We start from the raw sequence: 12,500 nt of genomic DNA on the forward strand, positions 1-12,500 counted from the left end.
TGCTTGGCTGAGGAGCCAATGGGGCGAAGCTACCATCTGTGGGATTATGACTGAACGCCTCTAAGTCAGAATCCCGCCTAGACGTAATGATACCGTAGCGCCGCGAATCTTCGGTTGGTCCCGGATAGCTGGCCCTCGGGCCGGTGCGGAGAGCCGTTCGTGACTGGGCTGGGGTGCGGCCGAATGATGGCTGCCCCTCTCCAATTGCGCACTGCACGTTTGTGGAGAACGTGGTGCTAAATGACTTGCAGACGACCTGATTCTGGGTCAGGGTTTCGTGCGTGGCAGAGCAGCTACCTCGCTGCGATCCATTGAAAGTCAGCCCTCGATCCAAGTTTTTGTCGGGGTCCTAGCCCCCGTACCTCCCACCCTCCTCCGCATCCACCAAACGGGAAGACCAGTCGCGGAGGTGGGTGGAACTCGGTGGCCCAGCAATGCAACCCCCGGACCTCCGGGGCCGGTCCCAAGTCCGGATCAATGCAGAGGGATGAGCCACTGCCTGAAGCCGAGGTGTCAGAAATTTTCTAAGTGTTGAACTTTTTCTAAGTGTCAGCACGCAGGAGCTGGAAATTTTCTAAGTGTTGAACTTTTTCTAAGTGTCAGCACGCAGGAGCTGAAAATTTTCTAAGTGTTGAACTTTTTCTAAGTGTCAGCACGCAGGAGCTGGAAATTTTCTAAGTGTTGAACTTTTTCTAAGTGTTGAACTTTTTCTAAGTGTCAGCACGCAGGAGCTGGAAATTTTCTAAGTGTTACTTAGGATTACCAGTGTGCGAAAATAATTTCTAAGTGTTGAACTTTTTCTAAGTGTCAGCACACAGAAGCTGGAAATTTTCTAAGTGTTAATTTGGATTACCAGTGTGCGAAAATATTTTTCTAAGTGTTACTTAGGATGACCAGACGTACGAAATTGGATTTGGATGACCAGGCTGCTGGAGGTCCAGCCGGCGTGGACTAGGGTCTTTAACCCAGGGGAGGGTGCTTAATAGTGGGCCGCAGGGTTCGAGAGGTGAGCCTGGTTCCTCCATGGCCCATTCCCCGGGTCTGTCCCAGGTGTCAGCCGGGTGAGGGTGAGCGTGTTGTGGGGTGGGTGGTGGTGATGCTGAGGGTGGGTGTCCTGGAGGTGTGGATGGCGTTGGAGAGGCTGTGTGGGTGGGAGAAGGCTGCGGGGATGGGGGAGCCTGATCCTGGGTGCGATGGTGTTGAGTGTGGGTGGGAGAAGGCTGCGGGGCTGGGGGAGCCTGATGCTGGGTGTGATGGTGTTGAGTGAGGGTGGGAGAAGTCTTCGGGGATGGTGGAGCCTGATCCTGGGTTCGGTGGTGTTGAGTGTGGGTGGGAGAAGGCTGCGGGCATGGGGATGCCTGATGAGCCTGGATGTGATGCTGGTGAGAGAGGGGACAGGGCAGAGGCCGGCTGGACGTGCAGCGGGCAGGGGGAAACTTGAGCCTGGGTGGGTGGTTGTGCATCCAGGGCGGGCAGGGAGAGGTGAGACGTGGGCCTGGGCTGGTCGTCAGCGGTTCACCACAGGCAGCTGGTGGCGGTGTGGCTGAGCAGAAGCCTCCAGCAGGTGATGGCGGGGTGGGGGAGCAGCAGCCAGCCTCAAGCAGCCAGCCTCCAGCTGCTGATGGTGGGGTGGAGGAACAGAAGCCTCCAGCTGGTGATGTCAGGGTGGAGGAGCAGCAGCCAGCCTCCAACGGCTGATGGTGGGGTGGAGGAGCTGCAGCCAGCCTCCAGCAGCTGATGGCGGGGTGCAGGAGCAGCAGCCAGCCTCCAGCTGGTGATGGCGGGGTGAAGGAGCTGCAGCCAGCCACCAGCAGCTGATGGCGGGGTGCAGGAGCAGCAGCCAGCCACCAGCAGCTGATGGCGGGGTGGAGGAGCTGCAGCCAGCGTCCAGCAGCTGATGGTTGGGTGGTGGAGGAGCAGCAGCCAGCCTCCAGCAGCTGCTGGCGGGGTGCAGGAGCAGCAGCCAGCCTCCAGCAGCTGGTGGCGGGGTGGAGGAGCAGAAGCCAGCCTCCAGCAGCTGATGGCGGGGTGCAGGAGCAGAAGCCAGCCTCCAGCTGGTGATGGCGGGGTGAAGGAGCTGCAGCCAGCCTCCAGCAGCCAGCCTCCAGCTGGTGATGGCGGGGCGGAGGAGCAGGCAGCCTCCATCAGCTGATGGCGGGGTGTAGGAGCAGCAGCCAGCCTCCAGCTGGTGATGGCGGGGAGGAGGAGCAGCAGCAGCCAGCCTCCAGCAGCCAGCCAGCCTCCAGCAGCTGATGGCGGTGTGTGGGAGCAGCAGCCAGCCTCCAGCGGCCAGCCAGCCTCCAGCAGCTGATGGCGGGGTGGAGGAGCTGCAGCCAGCGTCCATCAGCTGATGGCGGGGTGGAAGAGCAGCAGGCAGCCTCCAGCTGGTGATGGCGGGGTGGAGGAGCTGCAGCCAGCGTCCAGCAGCTGATGGCGGGGTGCAGGAGCAGCAGCCAGCCTCCAGCAGCTGATGGCGGGGTGGAGGAGCTGCAGCCAGCCTCCAGCAGCCAGCCTCCAGCTAGTGATGGCGGGGTGGAGAAGCAGGCAGCCTCCGTCAGCTGATGGCGGGGTGGAGGAGCAGAAGCCAGCCTCCAGCAGCTGATGGCGGGGTGCAGGAGCTGCAGCCAGCGTCCAGCAGCTGATGGTGGGGTGGAGGAGCTGCAGCCAGCCTCCAGCAGCCAGCCTCCAGCTAGTGATGGCGGGGTGGAGAAGCAGGCAGCCTCCGTCAGCTGATGGCGGGGTGGAGGAGCAGAAGCCAGCCTCCAGCAGCTGATGGCGGGGTGCAGGAGCTGCAGCCAGCGTCCAGCAGCTGATGGTGGGGTGGAGGAGCTGCAGCCAGCGTCCAGCAGCTGATGGTGGGGTGGAGGAGCTGCAGCCAGCCTCCAGCAGCCAGCCTCCAGCAGCTGATGGCGGGGTGCAGGAGCAGCAGCCAGCCTCCAGCAGCTGATGGCGGGGTGCAGGAGCAGCAGGCAGCCTCCAGCAGCTGATGGCGGGGTGGAGGAGCAGAAGCCAGCCTCCAGCAGCTGATGGCGGGGTGCAGGAGCTGCAGCCAGCGTCCAGCAGCTGATGGTGGGGTGGAGGAGCTGCAGCCAGCGTCCAGCAGCTGATGGTTGGGTGGAGGAGCAGCAGCCAGCCTCCAGCAGCCAGCCTCCAGCTAGTGATGGCGGGGTGGAGAAGCAGGCAGCCTCCATCAGCTGATGGCGGGGTGGAGGAGCAGAAGCCAGCCTCCAGCTGGTGATGGCGGGGTGCAGGAGCTGCAGGCAGCCTCCAGCAGCTGATGGCGGGGTGCAGGAGCTGCAGGCAGCCTCCAGCAGCTGATGGCGGGGTGGAGGAGCTGCAGCCAGCGTCCAGCAGCTGATGGTGGGGTGGAGGAGCTGCAGCCAGCGTCCAGCAGCTGATGGTTGGGTGGAGGAGCAGCAGCCAGCCTCCAGCAGCTGATGGCGGGGTGCAGGAGCAGCAGCCAGCCTCCAGCAGCTGATGGCGGGGTGGAGGAGCTGCAGCCAGCCTCCAGCAGCCAGCCTCCAGCTAGTGATGGCGGGGTGGAGAAGCAGGCAGCCTCCATCAGCTGATGGCGGGGTGGAGGAGCAGAAGCCAGCCTCCAGCTGGTGATGGCGGGGTGCAGGAGCTGCAGGCAGCCTCCAGCAGCTGATGGCGGGGTGGAGGAGCTGCAGCCAGCCTCCAGCAGCCAGCCTCCAGCTAGTGATGGCGGGGTGGAGAAGCAGGCAGCCTCCATCAGCTGATGGCGGGGTGGAGGAGCAGAAGCCAGCCTCCAGCAGCTGATGGCGGGGTGCAGGAGGTGCAGGCAGCCTCCAGCAGCTGATGGCGGGGTGCAGGAGCAGCAGGCAGCCTCCAGCAGCTGATGGCGGGGTGCAGGAGCTGCAACCAGCCTCCAGCTGGTGATGGCGGGGTGGAGGAGCTGCAGCCAGCCTCCAGCAGCCAGCCCCCAGCAGCTGATGGCGGGGTGGAGGAGCAGAAGCCAGCCTCCAGCAGCTGATGGTGGGGTGCAGGAGCTGCAGCCAGCCTCCAGCAGCCAGCCTCCAGCTGGTGATGGCGGGGTGGAGGAGCAGCAGCAGACAGCCTCCAGCAGCCAGCCAGCCTCCAGGAGCTGATGGCGGTGTGTGGGAGCAGCAGCCAGCCTCCAGCGTTCAGCCAGCATCCATCAGCTGATGGCGGTGTGAAGGAGCTGCAGCCAGCCTCCAGCAGGTCATGGTGGGGTGGAGGAGCAGCAGCCAGCCTCCAGCAGCTGATGGCGGGTTGCAGGAGCTGCAGCCAGCCTCCAGCAAATGATGGCGGGGTGCAGGAGCTGCAGGCAGCCTCCAGCAGCTGATGGCGGGGTGCAGGAGCAGCAGGCAGCCTCCAGCTGCTGATGACGGGGTGCAGGAGCTGCAACCAGCCTCCAGCTGGTGATGGTGGGGTGGAGGAGCTGCAGCCAGCCTCGAACAGCTGATGGCAGGGTGCAGGAGCAGCAGCCAGCCTCCAGCAGCTGATGGCGGGGCGCAGGAGCTGCAGGCAGCCTCCAGCAGCTGATGGCGGGGTGCAGGAGCAGCAGCCAGCCTCCAGCTGGTGATGGCGGGGTGAAGGAGCTGCAGCCAGCCACCAGCAGCTGATGGCGGGGTGAAGGAGCTGCAGCCAGCCACCAGCAGCTGATGGCGGGGTGGAGGAGCTGCAGCCAGCGTCCAGCAGCTGATGGTTGGGTGGTGGAGGAGCAGCAGCCAGCCTCCAGCAGCTGATGGCGGGGTGCAGGAGCAGCAGCCAGCGTCCAGCAGCTGATGGTTGGGTGGAGGAGCAGCAGCCAGCCTCCAGCAGCTGCTGGCGGGGTGCAGGAGCAGCAGCCAGCCTCCAGCAGCTGATGGCGGGGTGCAGGAGCTGCAGGCAGCCTCCAGCAGCTGATGGCGGTGTGCAGGAGCTGCAGCCAGCCTCCAGCAGCTGATGGCGGGGTGCAGGGGCTGCAGGCAGCCTCCAGCAGCTGATGGCGGGGTGCAGGAGCTGCAACCAGCCTCCAGCTGGTGATGGCGGGGTGGAGGAGCAGCAGCCAGCCTCCAGCAGCCAGCCTCCAGCTGCTGATGGCGGGGTGGAGGAACAGAAGCCTCCAGCAGCTGATGGCAGGGTGCAGGAGCAGCAGCCAGCCTCCAGCTGGTGATGGCGGGGTGGAGGAGCTGAAACCTGGGTCGGACCTGGTCTGCAGCAGGGCCCATTACCACTCAGAAGCTGATGGCAGTGTGTGTTTAGGTCCCTGCGGGGTGGATGAGCTGAAACCTGGGTCAGACTTGGTGTGCAGCAGGGCTCAGCACCCTCCAGAAGCCGATGACAGTGTGTCTTTAACTCCCTGCCTGGTGGGAGAGCTGAAAGCTGGGTCGGACCTGGTCTTTAGCAGAGCTCAGCAGCCTCCAGAAGCTGATGGCAGTGTGTGTTTCATCCCCTGCGGGGTGGGAGAGCTGAAACGTGGGTCGGACCTGGTCTGCAGCAGGGCCCATCACCATCCAGAAGCTGACGGCGGTGTGTGTTTAAGTCCCTGCGGGGTGGGAGAGCCATAACCTGGGTCGGACCTGGTCTGCAGCAGAGCTCAGCAGCCTCCAGAACCTGATGGCAGTGTGTCTTTAATCCACTGCGGGGTGCAGGAGCTGAAACCTGGGTCGGACCTGGTCTGCAGCAGGGCTCAGCAGCCAGCAGAAGGTGACGGCAGTGTGTGTTTAGTTCCCTGCGGGGTGCAGGAGCTGAAACCTGGGTCGGACCTGGTCTGCAGCAGAGCTCAGCAGCCAGCAGAAGGTGATGGCAGTGTGTGTTTAAGTCCCTGCCTGGTGGGAGAGCTGAAACCTGGGTCGGACCTGGTCTATAGAAGAGCTCAGCAGCCTCCAGAAGCTGATGGCAGTGTGTGTGTTTTGGTCCCTGCGGGGTGCAGGAGCAGGAACCCGGGTCGGACCTGGTCTATAGCGGAGCTCAGCAGCCTCCAGCAGCTGATGGCAGTGTGTGTTTAATTCCCTGCCTGGTGGGAGAGCTGTAACCCGGGTCGGACTTGGTCTGCAGCAGGGCCCATCACCATCCAGAAGCTGATGGCAGTGTGTCTTTAATTCCCTGCGGGGTGGAGGAGCAGAAACCTGGGTCGGACCTGGTCTATAGCAGAGCTCAGCAGCCTCCAGAAGCTGATGGCAGTGTGTGTTCAAGTCCCTGCGGGGTGGGAGAGCTGAAACCTGGGTCGGACCTGGTCTATAGAAGAGCTCAGCAGCCTCCAGCAGCTGATGGCAGTGTGTGTTTAAGTCCCTGCGGGGTGGGAGAGCTATATCCCGGGTCGGACCTGGTCTATAGCAGAGCTCAGCAGCCTCCAGCAGCTGATGGCAGTGTGTGTTTAAGTCCCTGCGGGGTGGGAGAGCTGAAACCTCGGTCGGACCTGGTCTATGGCAGAGCTCAGCAGCCTCCAGAAGCTGATGGCAGCGTGCCTCTAAGTCCCTGCCTGGTGGGAGAGCTGAAACCTGGGTCGGACATGGTCTGCAGCAGGGCTCGGCAGCCTCCAGCAGCTGATGGCAGTGTGTCTTTAAGTCCCTGCCTGGTGGGAGAGCTGAAACCTGGGTCGGACCTGGTCTATAGCAGAGCTCAGCAGCCTCCAGCAGCTGATGGCAGTGTGTGTTTAAGTCCCTGCCTGGTGTGAGAGCTGAAACCTGGGTCGGACCTGGTCTATAGAAGAGCTCAGCAGCCTCCAGCAGCTGATGGCAGTGTGTCTTTAAGTCACTGCCTGGTGGGAGAGCTGAAACCTGGGTCGGACCTGGTCTATAGTAGAGCTCAGCAGCCTCCAGCAGCTGATTGCAGTGTGTGTTTAAGTCCCTGCCTGGTGGGAGAGCTGATATCCGGGTCGGACCTGGTCCACAGCAGGGCCCATCACCCTCCAGAAGCTGGTGGCAGTGTGTGTTTAAGTCCCTGCGGGGTGCAGGAGCAGAAACCTGGGTGGGACCTGGTCTGCAGCAGAGCTCGGCAGCCTCCAGCAGCTGATGGCAGTGAGTGTTTAAGTCCCTGCGGGGTGGGAGAGCTATATCCCGGGTCAGACCTGGTCTAAAGCAGGGCCCATCACCCTCCAGAAGCTGGTGGCAGTGTGTGTTTAAGTCCCTGCGGGGTGGAGGAGCAGAAACCTGGGTCGGACCCGGTCTACAGCAGAGCTCAGCAGCCCCCAGAAGCTGATGGCAGTGTGTGTGTGTGTGTGTGTGTTTAAGTCTCTGCCTGGTTGGAGAGCCGATACCTGGGTCGGACCTGGTCTGCAGCAGGGCTCAGCAGCCTCCAGAAGCTGATGGCAGTGTGTCTTTCATTCCCTGCGGGGTGCAGGAGCAGAAACCTGGGTCGGACCTGGTCTATAGCGGAGCTCAGCAGCCTCCAGCAGCTGATGGCAGTGTGTGTGTTAAAGACCCTGCGGGGTGGGAGAGCTGAAACCTGGGTCGGACCTGGTCTGCAGCAGGGCTCAGCAGCCCCCAGAAGCTGATGGCTGTGTGTGTTTAAGTCCCTGCGGGGTGGGAGAGCTGAAACCTGGGTCGGACCTGGCCCGCAGCAGGGCCCATCACCCTCCAGAAGCTGATGGCGGTGTGGGTTTAAGTCCCTGCGGGGTTGAGGAGCTGAAACCTGGGTCGGACCTGGTCTGCAGCAGGGCCCATCACCATCCAGAAGCTGATGGCTGTGTGTGTTTAAGTCCCAGGGGGGTGGGAGAGCCATAACCTGGGTCGGACCTGGTCTGCAGCAGGGCTCAGCAGCCTCCAGTTGCAGATGGCAGTGTGTGTTTAGTTCCCTGCGGGGTGCAGGAGCTGAAACCTGGGTCGGACCTGGTCTATAGCAGAGCTCAGCAGCCTCCAGAAGCTGATGGCAGTGTGTCTTCAATTCCCTGCGGGGTGCAGGAGCTGATACCTGGGTCGGACCTGGTCTGCAGCAGGGCCCATCACCATCCAGACGCTGATGGCAGTGTGTGTTTAAGTCCTAGTGGGCTGCAGGAGCTGAAACCTGGGTCGGACCTGCTCTATAGTAGAGCTCAGCAGCCTCCAGAAGCTGATGGCAGTGTGTCTTTAAGTCCCTGCGGGGTGGGATAGCTGAAACCTGGGTCGGACCTGGTCTGCAGCAGGGCCCATCACCATCCAGACGCTGATGGCAGTGTGTGTTTAAGTCCTAGTGGGCTGCAGGAGCTGAAACCTGGGTCGGACCTGCTCTATAGTAGAGCTCAGCAGCCTCCAGAAGCTGATGGCAGTGTGTCTTTAAGTCCCTGCGGGGTGGGATAGCTGAAACCTGGGTCGGACCTGGTCTGCAGCAGGGCCCATCACCCTCCAGAAGCTGTTGGCAGTGTGTCTTCCATTCCTAGTGGGGCAGGGGAGCAAAGACCTGGGCAGAGGAGCGCCTGTCTGCATCCGATCCGGCCCCTCAGCAGCCCGCCGTGAGCCTTAGAGAACCCCCCCCCCCCCCCCAGCGGGCTCCAGGAACCGGGCCCTGCGTCGGACCCAGCTCAGTAAGGCCCTCCCTCGGGCCCTGCAGCAGGTGGCCCCGTCTATGCAGTCGAAAACCCCGCGAAAATCGGTGTAGAAACGCCCGAGAGGCGTGGTGCGGTTCCCCCGGCCGGTACCGGGTCCGGACCGGTCCGGAAGTCCACCCAGAACACTGCCTGGGGCTTCTGGGCGGCTCCCCAGGCGCAGGCAGTCGAAAACCGCGTGAAAATCGGTTCAGAATTGACAAAACGGCGACCTCGTCGCTCCAAAAACTAAGTCCAAACTAAGCCTTTCGCTTATCGCTTAACGCTTAAGGCGGTCGGCCTTATGGCCAGTAAATGAAAAGTGCCTGCGCCCCTGGAGGTTTTGGAAGGTGCGAGCGATGACCATGCTCGGGTTAGTAGGTGAGGCCATCGGAAAACCAGCGTGAGTTGGCGGGTTTGGGTGGCAATCTATTCCAGGCAGAGTCGACTATCTCTGGGCATCAATTTTGGGATTTTTCCGGCTCTGGTTCTGGGAGAAACGCAGGGGCAAAGTGCACGAGCCGCGGCCGATTTTGGTGGCCTGTCCCTGGGCACAAAGTCTGAGGAGTGTGGGCCTGGTTCTCCGAAAAATACCAGTCTGCTGGAGCTCACTCCCATGGCTCCAGGGGGCACGGCACACCCCCCGGTAGCCGACCAAAGTGCTCTACTCGGGCCAGACTCGGACCCACGACCCGGGGTGAGAACCACAACTACTGGTCATCCTTTTGACCTCCAGGGGGCGCGGCAGAGCCTCCCCAGTCCGACGCAAGTGCCCCACTTGGGCCATACTCAGACCCACGGCCCGGGGCGAGAACCACAACTACTGGTCATCCTTTAGACCTCCAGGGGGCCCGGCACAGCCTCCCTAGACCGACACAAGTGCTCCACTTGGGCTGTACTCTGACCCAAGTCCCGGTGCGAGAACCACAACTACTGGTCATCCTTTAGACCTCCAGGGGGCCCGGCACAGCCTCCCTAGGCCGACACAAGTGCTCCACTTGGGCTATACTCTGACCCAAGTCCCGGGGCGAGAACCACAACTACTGGTCATCCTTTTGACCTCATGGTCATCCTTTAGATCTCCAGGGGGCCCGGCACAGCCTCCCTAGGCCGACACAAGTGCTCCACTTGGGCTATACTCTGACCCAAGTCCCGGGGCGAGAACCACAACTACTGGTCATCCTTTAGACCTCCAGGGGGCACGGCACACCCCCCGGTAGCCGACCAAAGTGCTCTACTCGGGCCAGACTCGGACCCACGACCCGGGGTGAGAACCACAACTACTGGTCATCCTTTAGACCTCCAGGGGGCCCGGCACAGCCTCCCTAGTCCGACACAAGTGCTCCACTTGGGCTATACTCTGACCCAAGTCCCGGGGCGAGAACCACAACTACTGGTCATCCTTTAGACCTCCAGGGGGACCGGCACAGCCTCCCTAGACCGACACAAGTGCACCACTTGGGCCATACTCTGACCCAAGTCCCGGGGCGAGAACCACAACTACTGGTCATCCTTTTGACCTCATGGTCATCCTTTAGACCTCAAGGGGGCACGGCAGAGCCTCCCTAGTCCGACACAAGTGTCCCACTTGGGCTATACTATGACCCAAGTCCCGGGGCGAGAACCACAACTACTGGTCATCCTTTAGACCTCAAGGGGGCACGGCAGAGCCTCCCTAGTCCGACACAAGTGTCCCACTTGGGCCATACTCAGACCCACGGCCCGGGGCGAGAACCACAACTACTGGTCATCCTTTAGACCTCCAGGGGGCCCGGCACAGCCTCCCTAGTCCGACGCAAGTGCTCCACTTGGGCTGTACTCTGACCCAAGTCCCGGGGCGAGAACCACAACTAATGGTCATCCTTTAGACCTCCAGGGGGCACGGCACAGCCTCCCTAGTCCGACACAAGTGCTCCACTTGGGCTATACTCTGACCCAAGTCCCGGGGCGAGAACCACAACTACTGGTCATCCTTTAGACCTCCAGGGGGCACGGCAGAGCCTCCCTAGTCCGACACAAGTGTCCCACTTGGGCTATTCTCTGACCCAAGTCCCGGGGCGAGAACCACAACTACTGGTCATCCTTTAGACCTCCAGGGGGCACGACACAGCCTCCCTAGTCCGACCCAAGTGCTCCACTTGGGCTATACTATGACCCAAGTCCCGGGGCGAGAACCACAACTACTGGTCATCCTTTAGACCTCCAGGGGGCACGGCACAGCCTCCCTAGTCCGACACAAGTGCTCCACTTGGGCTATACTCTGACCCAAGTCCCGGGGCGAGAACCACAACTACTGGTCATCCTTTAGACCTCCAGGGGGCACGGCACAGCCTCCCTAGTCCGACACAAGTGCTCCACTTGGGCTATACTCTGACCCAAGTCCCGGGGCGAGAACCACAACTACTGGTCATCCTTTTGACCTCATGGTCATCCTTTAGACCTCCAGGGGGCCCGGCACAGCCTCCCTAGGCCGACACAAGTGCTCCACTTGGGCTATACTCTGACCCAAGTCCCGGGGCGAGAACCACAACTACTGGTCATCCTTTAGACCTCCAGGGGGCACGGCACAGCCTCCCTAGTCCGACACAAGTGCTCCACTTGGGCTATACTCTGACCCAAGTCCCGGGGCGAGAACCACAACTACTGGTCATCCTTTTGACCTCATGGTCATCCTTTAGACCTCCAGGGGGCCCGGCACAGCCTCCCTAGACCGACACAAGTGCTCCACTTGGGCTGTACTCTGACCCAAGTCCCGGTGCGAGAACCACAACTACTGGTCATCCTTTAGACCTCCAGGGGGCCCGGCACAGCCTCCCTAGGCCGACACAAGTGCTCCACTTGGGCTATACTCTGACCCAAGTCCCGGGGCGAGAACCACAACTACTGGTCATCCTTTTGACCTCATGGTCATCCTTTAGATCTCCAGGGGGCCCGGCACAGCCTCCCTAGGCCGACACAAGTGCTCCACTTGGGCTATACTCTGACCCAAGTCCCGGGGCGAGAACCACAACTACTGGTCATCCTTTAGACCTCCAGGGGGCACGGCACACCCCCCGGTAGCCGACCAAAGTGCTCTACTCGGGCCAGACTCGGACCCACGACCCGGGGTGAGAACCACAACTACTGGTCATCCTTTAGACCTCCAGGGGGCCCGGCACAGCCTCCCTAGTCCGACACAAGTGCTCCACTTGGGCTATACTCTGACCCAAGTCCCGGGGCGAGAACCACAACTACTGGTCATCCTTTAGACCTCCAGGGGGACCGGCACAGCCTCCCTAGACCGACACAAGTGCACCACTTGGGCCATACTCTGACCCAAGTCCCGGGGCGAGAACCACAACTACTGGTCATCCTTTTGACCTCATGGTCATCCTTTAGACCTCAAGGGGGCACGGCAGAGCCTCCCTAGTCCGACACAAGTGTCCCACTTGGGCTATACTATGACCCAAGTCCCGGGGCGAGAACCACAACTACTGGTCATCCTTTAGACCTCAAGGGGGCACGGCAGAGCCTCCCTAGTCCGACACAAGTGTCCCACTTGGGCCATACTCAGACCCACGGCCCGGGGCGAGAACCACAACTACTGGTCATCCTTTAGACCTCCAGGGGGCCCGGCACAGCCTCCCTAGTCCGACGCAAGTGCTCCACTTGGGCTGTACTCTGACCCAAGTCCCGGGGCGAGAACCACAACTAATGGTCATCCTTTAGACCTCCAGGGGGCACGGCACAGCCTCCCTAGTCCGACACAAGTGCTCCACTTGGGCTATACTATGACCCAAGTCCCGGGGCGAGAACCACAACTACTGGTCATCCTTTAGACCTCCAGGGGGCACGGCAGAGCCTCCCTAGTCCGACACAAGTGTCCCACTTGGGCTATTCTCTGACCCAAGTCCCGGGGCGAGAACCACAACTACTGGTCATCCTTTAGACCTCCAGGGGGCACGACACAGCCTCCCTAGTCCGACCCAAGTGCTCCACTTGGGCTATACTATGACCCAAGTCCCGGGGCGAGAACCACAACTACTGGTCATCC

Source organism: Nothobranchius furzeri, unplaced genomic scaffold (assembly GCF_043380555.1).
Source record: "Nothobranchius furzeri strain GRZ-AD unplaced genomic scaffold, NfurGRZ-RIMD1 Scf114, whole genome shotgun sequence".
NCBI lineage: Eukaryota > Metazoa > Chordata > Actinopteri > Cyprinodontiformes > Nothobranchiidae > Nothobranchius > Nothobranchius furzeri.